The sequence below is a fragment of the Accipiter gentilis genome, chromosome 16, assembly GCF_929443795.1.
Source record: "Accipiter gentilis chromosome 16, bAccGen1.1, whole genome shotgun sequence".
In the NCBI taxonomy this organism is placed as follows: Eukaryota; Metazoa; Chordata; class Aves; order Accipitriformes; family Accipitridae; genus Astur; species Astur gentilis.
The window spans coordinates 16,516,115-16,522,516 of NC_064895.1; positions in this window are offsets into that span (position 1 = coordinate 16,516,115).

A 6,402-nucleotide genomic window follows, 5' to 3' on the forward strand; every position below is an offset into this window, starting at 1 on the left:
GGAAACATTTCTTCACCGAAAGGGTTATCAAGCATTGGAACAGGCTGCCCAGGGAAGTGGTGTAGTCACCAACCTTGGAGGTATTTAAAAGACATGTAGATGTGACACTTAGGGACATGATCTGTTGCGGGGACCTTGGCTGGGATCCCAAGGTTTCACTAAATAACTGTGTGTTGCTCATCCCCCAGGAGCAAGTATGCAGTCTGACTTCCATGATGAAACATCATTTCCCAACTGAAAATAAAAGTTCTGTGGATTAAGTGATAGGTTATAGCTGTAAGTTTATAATTGTATGTTGCAAAAAGTACTGCCTGGCTTGTAGTATAGCTGTGCAGAGCAAGGGGCTGATAAGCAGCCCTTTGTATGCTGGAGAAATAAAGGCACTCCACGAACAAGTATTATGAGCCAACTTATCCCTCTGATCTCTCTAGTTTCATTCATTTTGAATTTGACCATTATGAATGCATCTGTACTATCATGTCACGGCCCAGCAGCCCATGCCACCAATTTACAATATTTGTTTGCTGCTGACCTCACTGTTTGTATTCATGGAGAAACTTAGATGAGAAGGAGGATGGAGGAGGGGACAATATTGGCAATACACTAAGTTTTGTCCCTGATTGTAGTAGGGATAAGGACAAACATAAGCAATTTGTATGTGTCTTCATTCACAGTCTTATTAAGGTACCTCAGCAAGCCTTGCAACCACCAAACAGGCACTGACCTAATCAATAGGAAACGGATTTTCAGGACACACACTTGGCCAGGGTCACTAGTTGTCATGTCTGTGAAACAGCCTGTGTGATAATGACTCTCCTTTGGTGATATTCTGTTTTCTTTCCTTCTTCTACACTGGATGCTTCTGAATAGTTACTTTTGTTTTCAGGGTGCTGTTAAGTTTTGTTATATTCTTTATCATAACCTCCACCAGAAAAAAAAACACAACACCAAGATTTGAGAAATCCCCAGCTGCCAAGGAAATGGACTGTTGTACGTAGCCAAATTGTTTGTTCTCACAAAGCATACCAGAAACATACAGGGGAGACTACTTGAATGATGAAAACAATTTCTGTGAAAGAAGAAGAGCTGAATGAGAAGGACATGTGACGAAGGGAGATCAAAATTGAGTTACTTGGAGAAACTGAGTGACTAATGATGTATTGGCTTTGTGTGGCAAGGTTTTGGTAGCGGGGAGGTTACAGGAGTGGCTTCTGTAAGAAGCTGCTGGAAGCTTCCCCTGTGTCTGACAGAGCCAATACCAGCCGGCTCTGAGACGGACCCGCCGCCGGCCAAGGCCGAGCCAATCAGTGATAGTGGTAACGCCTCTGTGATAGCATTTTTAAGAAGGGAAAAAAGTTGGGACAGACAGAAAACGGCAGCCAGAGAGAGGAGTGAGAACATATGAGAGAAACAGCCCTGCAGACCCCCAGGTCAGTGCAGAAGGAGGGGGAGGAGATGCTCCAGGTGCCAGAGCAGAGATTCCCCTGCAGCCCGTGATGAAGACCCTAGTGAGGCAGGCTGTCCCGCTGCAGCCCGGGGAGGTCCACGGGGGAGCAGATCTCCACCTGTAGCCCATGGAGGACCCCACGCCGGAGCAGGGGGATGCCCGAAGGAGGCTGTGACCCCGTGGAAGCCCACGCTGGAGCAGGATCCTGGCAGGACCTGCGGATCTGTGGAGAGAGGAGCCCACAGAGCAGGTTTTCTGGCAGGACTTGTGACCTCGTGGGGCACCCACGCTGGAGCAGTTCGTGAAGAACTGCAGCCCGTGGGCATGACCCACGTTGGAGAAGATCATGGAGGACTGTCTCCCATGGGAGGGACCCCATGCTGGAGCAGGGGAAGAGTGTGATGAGCCCTCCCCCTGAGGAGGATGAAGTGGCAGAAAATAACATGTGATGAACTGACCATAAACCCCATTCCCCATCCCTCTGTGCCACTGGGGGGTTGGTAGAGAATCCGGGAGTGAATTTGTGCCCGGGAAGAAGGGACGGGTGGAGGGAAGGTGTTCTGAGTTTTAGCTTTATTTCTCATTACTCTACTCTGGTTGATTTGTAATAAATTGAGTTAATTTTCCCCAAGCTGAGTCTGTTTTGCCCGTGACGGTACTTAGTGAATGATCTCTCCTGTCCTTATCTCAACCCGCAAGCTTTTTGTTATATTTTTCTCTCCCCTGTCCAGCTGAGGATGGGGGAGTGATAGAACGGCTTTGGTGGGCACCTGGCATCCAGCCAGGGTTAACCTATCACAATTGCTTATCCACTACTTCACCTAAAACACTACCATAGGCATCAGAAGAAACAATCAAGTCGTTTTACAAAAAATCCCAAAGGTTTTATTACCCAAAACATAATTAAATTGTAGAAATCACTGCCACAGGATGCTTCATGTTCCACGAGTTTAAAAAATAATTAGGAAAGGAGAAACCCATAAAGGTCTGTTCAAATTTCAGTGCAAGCTCTGGTTCAGGAGGTCCCTTTAAGATGCAGATTGTACAAAATGGGGAGATGTATATTTGGAATATGTAGGGAAGTTATCACTTGCCATATGCTTTTTTACCTAAATACTTCCTATTAGTCATGGGTAAAGGCAGGATGTTGGTCTCATCTGTTGCTGTATCTCAGCACGTACATTCTCTGTCAGTACCCAGGAAATGTCTCCCTCCCACATGTAGGTGAAGCTCAGTGTTCTGCAGCTTCAGCTCACTCAGAAAACATTCCCAGATCCCATTGAAATATATTTGAACATTCTAGATATCTGGATATTTCTAGATATTAGATGAACACATAAACTGGAGTGTTCTAGGAGGAGCAAACTCTTGATGTTACTGTTTCCCAATGAACAAACTGGAAGAGATCTTACATTGTTGCATCTCTCATTGGAGCAAAATCAGCATTCAGATGTTTTTTATTACATTCCCCCTCCCCAACTTCTCACTAAATTTGAGGTTGAAGGTAAGTTTTCTTCCATGTTGACAGTCTAAGCCACTTGAAGGAGATGAAAGTTCATTAGCAAGTGAATACAATGAAAAGGGAAAGGGGGATGGAAATCCTGAAAAATTTGAAATGACAAGGTTGCTCCAATACCTTGTTCTACTATGCAGTCTTGTCTAGCATCTGTGTACTGGTGTCACATTGGTGCAAACAGCCATCATCATGGAGAAAACCAATTCCAAGTGTTCAAAAAGAAGCTGATACAACTTCCCATTTGATTTGCTTTGATACACTTTGAGTGTACACTTTACTTTTAATCTTTATCTGCCTCAAAACTGGATTCCATAATTTGGAAGAAAACAAAGAGAGTGCTCTTCTGGCCCACTCAGGAAGTCTGTATATACTTTAAACAAGTTTGCGGCAGAAAGAACTTGTCATTAAATGAGTTTCAGGATTTATAAATCCAGTATAAGAAGTGCTTGCATACTATTGGATATGGTTTTGAATGTTAAGTTCAAACCTGGGTAAAATGGTTATCAGACTGGAATAAGTAAGAGAAGTTCAAAGCATAGGAAAGCTAGGACTTGATACAATACTTATTAGGTCTGATTCAGCTCCCAGACAAGACTATGTGTCTGTCAACAGTTGTAAATGCATGTAGATTAGGTCTACCTGTTGGGAAATGCAGACAGTAGTTTTTACTTTATCTATTCAATTGGAAAATATGTGGTATACTGTAGAGGCAGATTTTCAGCATGATGTAGGAACCACATATCTCAATCCTTTCCTTTCCTCTGACAATAATAACAATTTAAATGTTAATACCTTACAAAGAATACTGAACTATAAATCTTAAATCAGAAACTATGTTGTGTGTCCTATTAAACCAGTCTTGGTTGGTTTGCATTGTCTGTCTGTAAGGTATATCAAAAATTTAGAATTAAGTTATATATATCAGCTCTGTGGTTGAATTGCTAAAATTTATATGATTTTTTAAAAATTATATCTGAATGTACTTTGTATTCACCAAGTGAACAATGTTTGAAAATAAATTATTGTAATCAAATTATTTCTATGGGCCTGAAGGTGTTACAAAGAATTTACATTTTTACCTCAGTATAACAGATTCTCATGCTATTTTTATTCAACTGAAATCAGTAAATTGGAGCTCTGATGAAACTCCCAGTTCAGTAAAGCAGAACGTCAGAACCACCCAGTTTCCAGATTAGCAAGAAAGCCCTGTATGTGTAAGTAATTTGCTGTGTAAGTCATTTGCTCTCCTTTTCTTACCTATCAGGATAATATTCCTTCTTGTATTTTTTGTACTTAACCAATAACTTTTTTCACTAGAAACTGCCCTGAGTACATAGATGGTGCCTAACTAAGCATGTTCTAGTCTTTTGTCCCTACCTGCATGCCTGCACCAGCTTTAATTGATTCAAATACTTTCCTGTGTTTTAATGAATGGAGTTTTAATTAATAAAGCAATTTGTCTAGTATTACTGTTGAATGGACAGAATGGAGGTCAGAAGACCATTAAAAGAAGCTACCTCAGCATTGTTATACACAAATCACTAACTTTGGATATACCTCCCTGTCTAGGAATCTATCAAGGCAGATACCTCTTGCAACTTGTGCCTTTTAATGAAATATTTTTGCACACAACTCTCAATTTTAGGGTGAAATACAGCCAAATTATTCCAGAGGCTAGTAATTAAAACTTTAAGTGATGTTTCTAAAACACATAACAGGATATTATAACCCAAATTTTGGTACATTATGGCATTGAAATGGAACTTTGATAAGAAAATATAACAGTCCAGTTAGGAAATCAGTTACATCCAGCAACTAATATCAGAAAAGAGATGATAAATATGTCTGATTTTTGGTGTCATTGGCATGGCATATATCAATATACCTCAATTAACAAAGCGAAGACAAATTGCTTTTTTATTTACATACTAAGGTAGGTCAGACCTCCTCAGTTAGCTCTTTGCTATGTCAAATACAGACATGCAAGCCATTCAGTAATTCAGTTAATTCAACTGATTTAAGAGAAGCAAGATTTTATATCTAAGGTGGTAGAATATCTCTAAAATTGTGATAATGTTATAGTATGGAATCTATAGAGCTGTAAATACACCTGAATGAGACTGGTCTTGCAGGTCATAATTTTCACAGGATAACCAGAAGAAACAAGTTTATAATTTCCATTAAAAGGATTAATAGTGACTACAGGCAACCCCAAACCAGTAGTTTTATCAAGTGATTGAATACATTTCAGGAAATCAATACACCATTGTCTTGCCATACAGCCATGAATTATCTTGAAGTTTTTCAGAAATATATGAAAATTGACAAAATGGACTTTTGAACTGTAAACAGGAAAATATGTTTCTTTCATATAGTTGCTCTAAAGCGGACATCTAGACCTGATTATAAGGTGGTTGGAGTTGTTATTGGAGGTATTGCATTACTTGTAGAAAAAGCATGGTTTAAAACAAGTTAAATGTGATTCTTTGCTAAAAAAAATTGATAACAGGAGATTTTAAATTGATGTACTAAAAAATGGCTAATGAAAGTCTGCCAAACATGTATCTTTAAAAAGTGTGGTGTAGCCCATGATAGAGTGACTGGAGTAAAAAGGGATATGACAGCAGTTTATGAACTAACAAATGCTCTAGAATTTATAAACTGGTGTTCTTACATTCCTTTTCATACTGCAGGAACAAAGACATGTCCAGTAAAACTAATACACAACAAACACAGCAATGCTAAAAGACAATAGATTACATAAAACGCACAGCAATCCTGTAGAAAGCAATGACACAATTACTGTCCAGTCCAAGACTTTAACCATGTTAAAAAAAAGTCTAGTTGTTTACAGGTGTAATGAAAACTTCTACTACCTATAATAGACTTAAAAGATGCTACAACTCCCATGCTTCATGACAGAAATGAGCTGATTCAAGATTCTTTGGCTCTGTTTTAGGGCGGTTTCAAGGATTCCCAAGAAGGCGAACACACATACACACTGACTGTAAGGGAAAAAGCAAGCATTTATTAACTACAGACAAGCGTTATACTAAGGGTATCTTGTAAAGCAGATTAACATACTGACCCGAGGACTGTGAGGAAGATGGACCGTCCGTACATTCTTGTGCCATCTTGTGCTGCAAGCTCAGCCCAGCAATCGCTAGGTGTCAGCTTTACGTGGGCATCCCCACGGAGGCAACGGTGGCCTTGCCGTACACCAGCCCGATGCTTTTCGGAAAAATCCTGGTATTTATACATTTGCAGAGGAACGGGTTTTAGCACACATGGCCAGCGGGTGCCAAAACATGCCTCGGTTGCAACATGGGGAGCCTAGGAGGCATGCGCTCGCTGGCCAGGCACGCTGCACGAGCCATAGCCACCCTGTCTATTTGTTCATGGGCTTTGTACACGCGGCATATTGTCATCATCCAGCAGT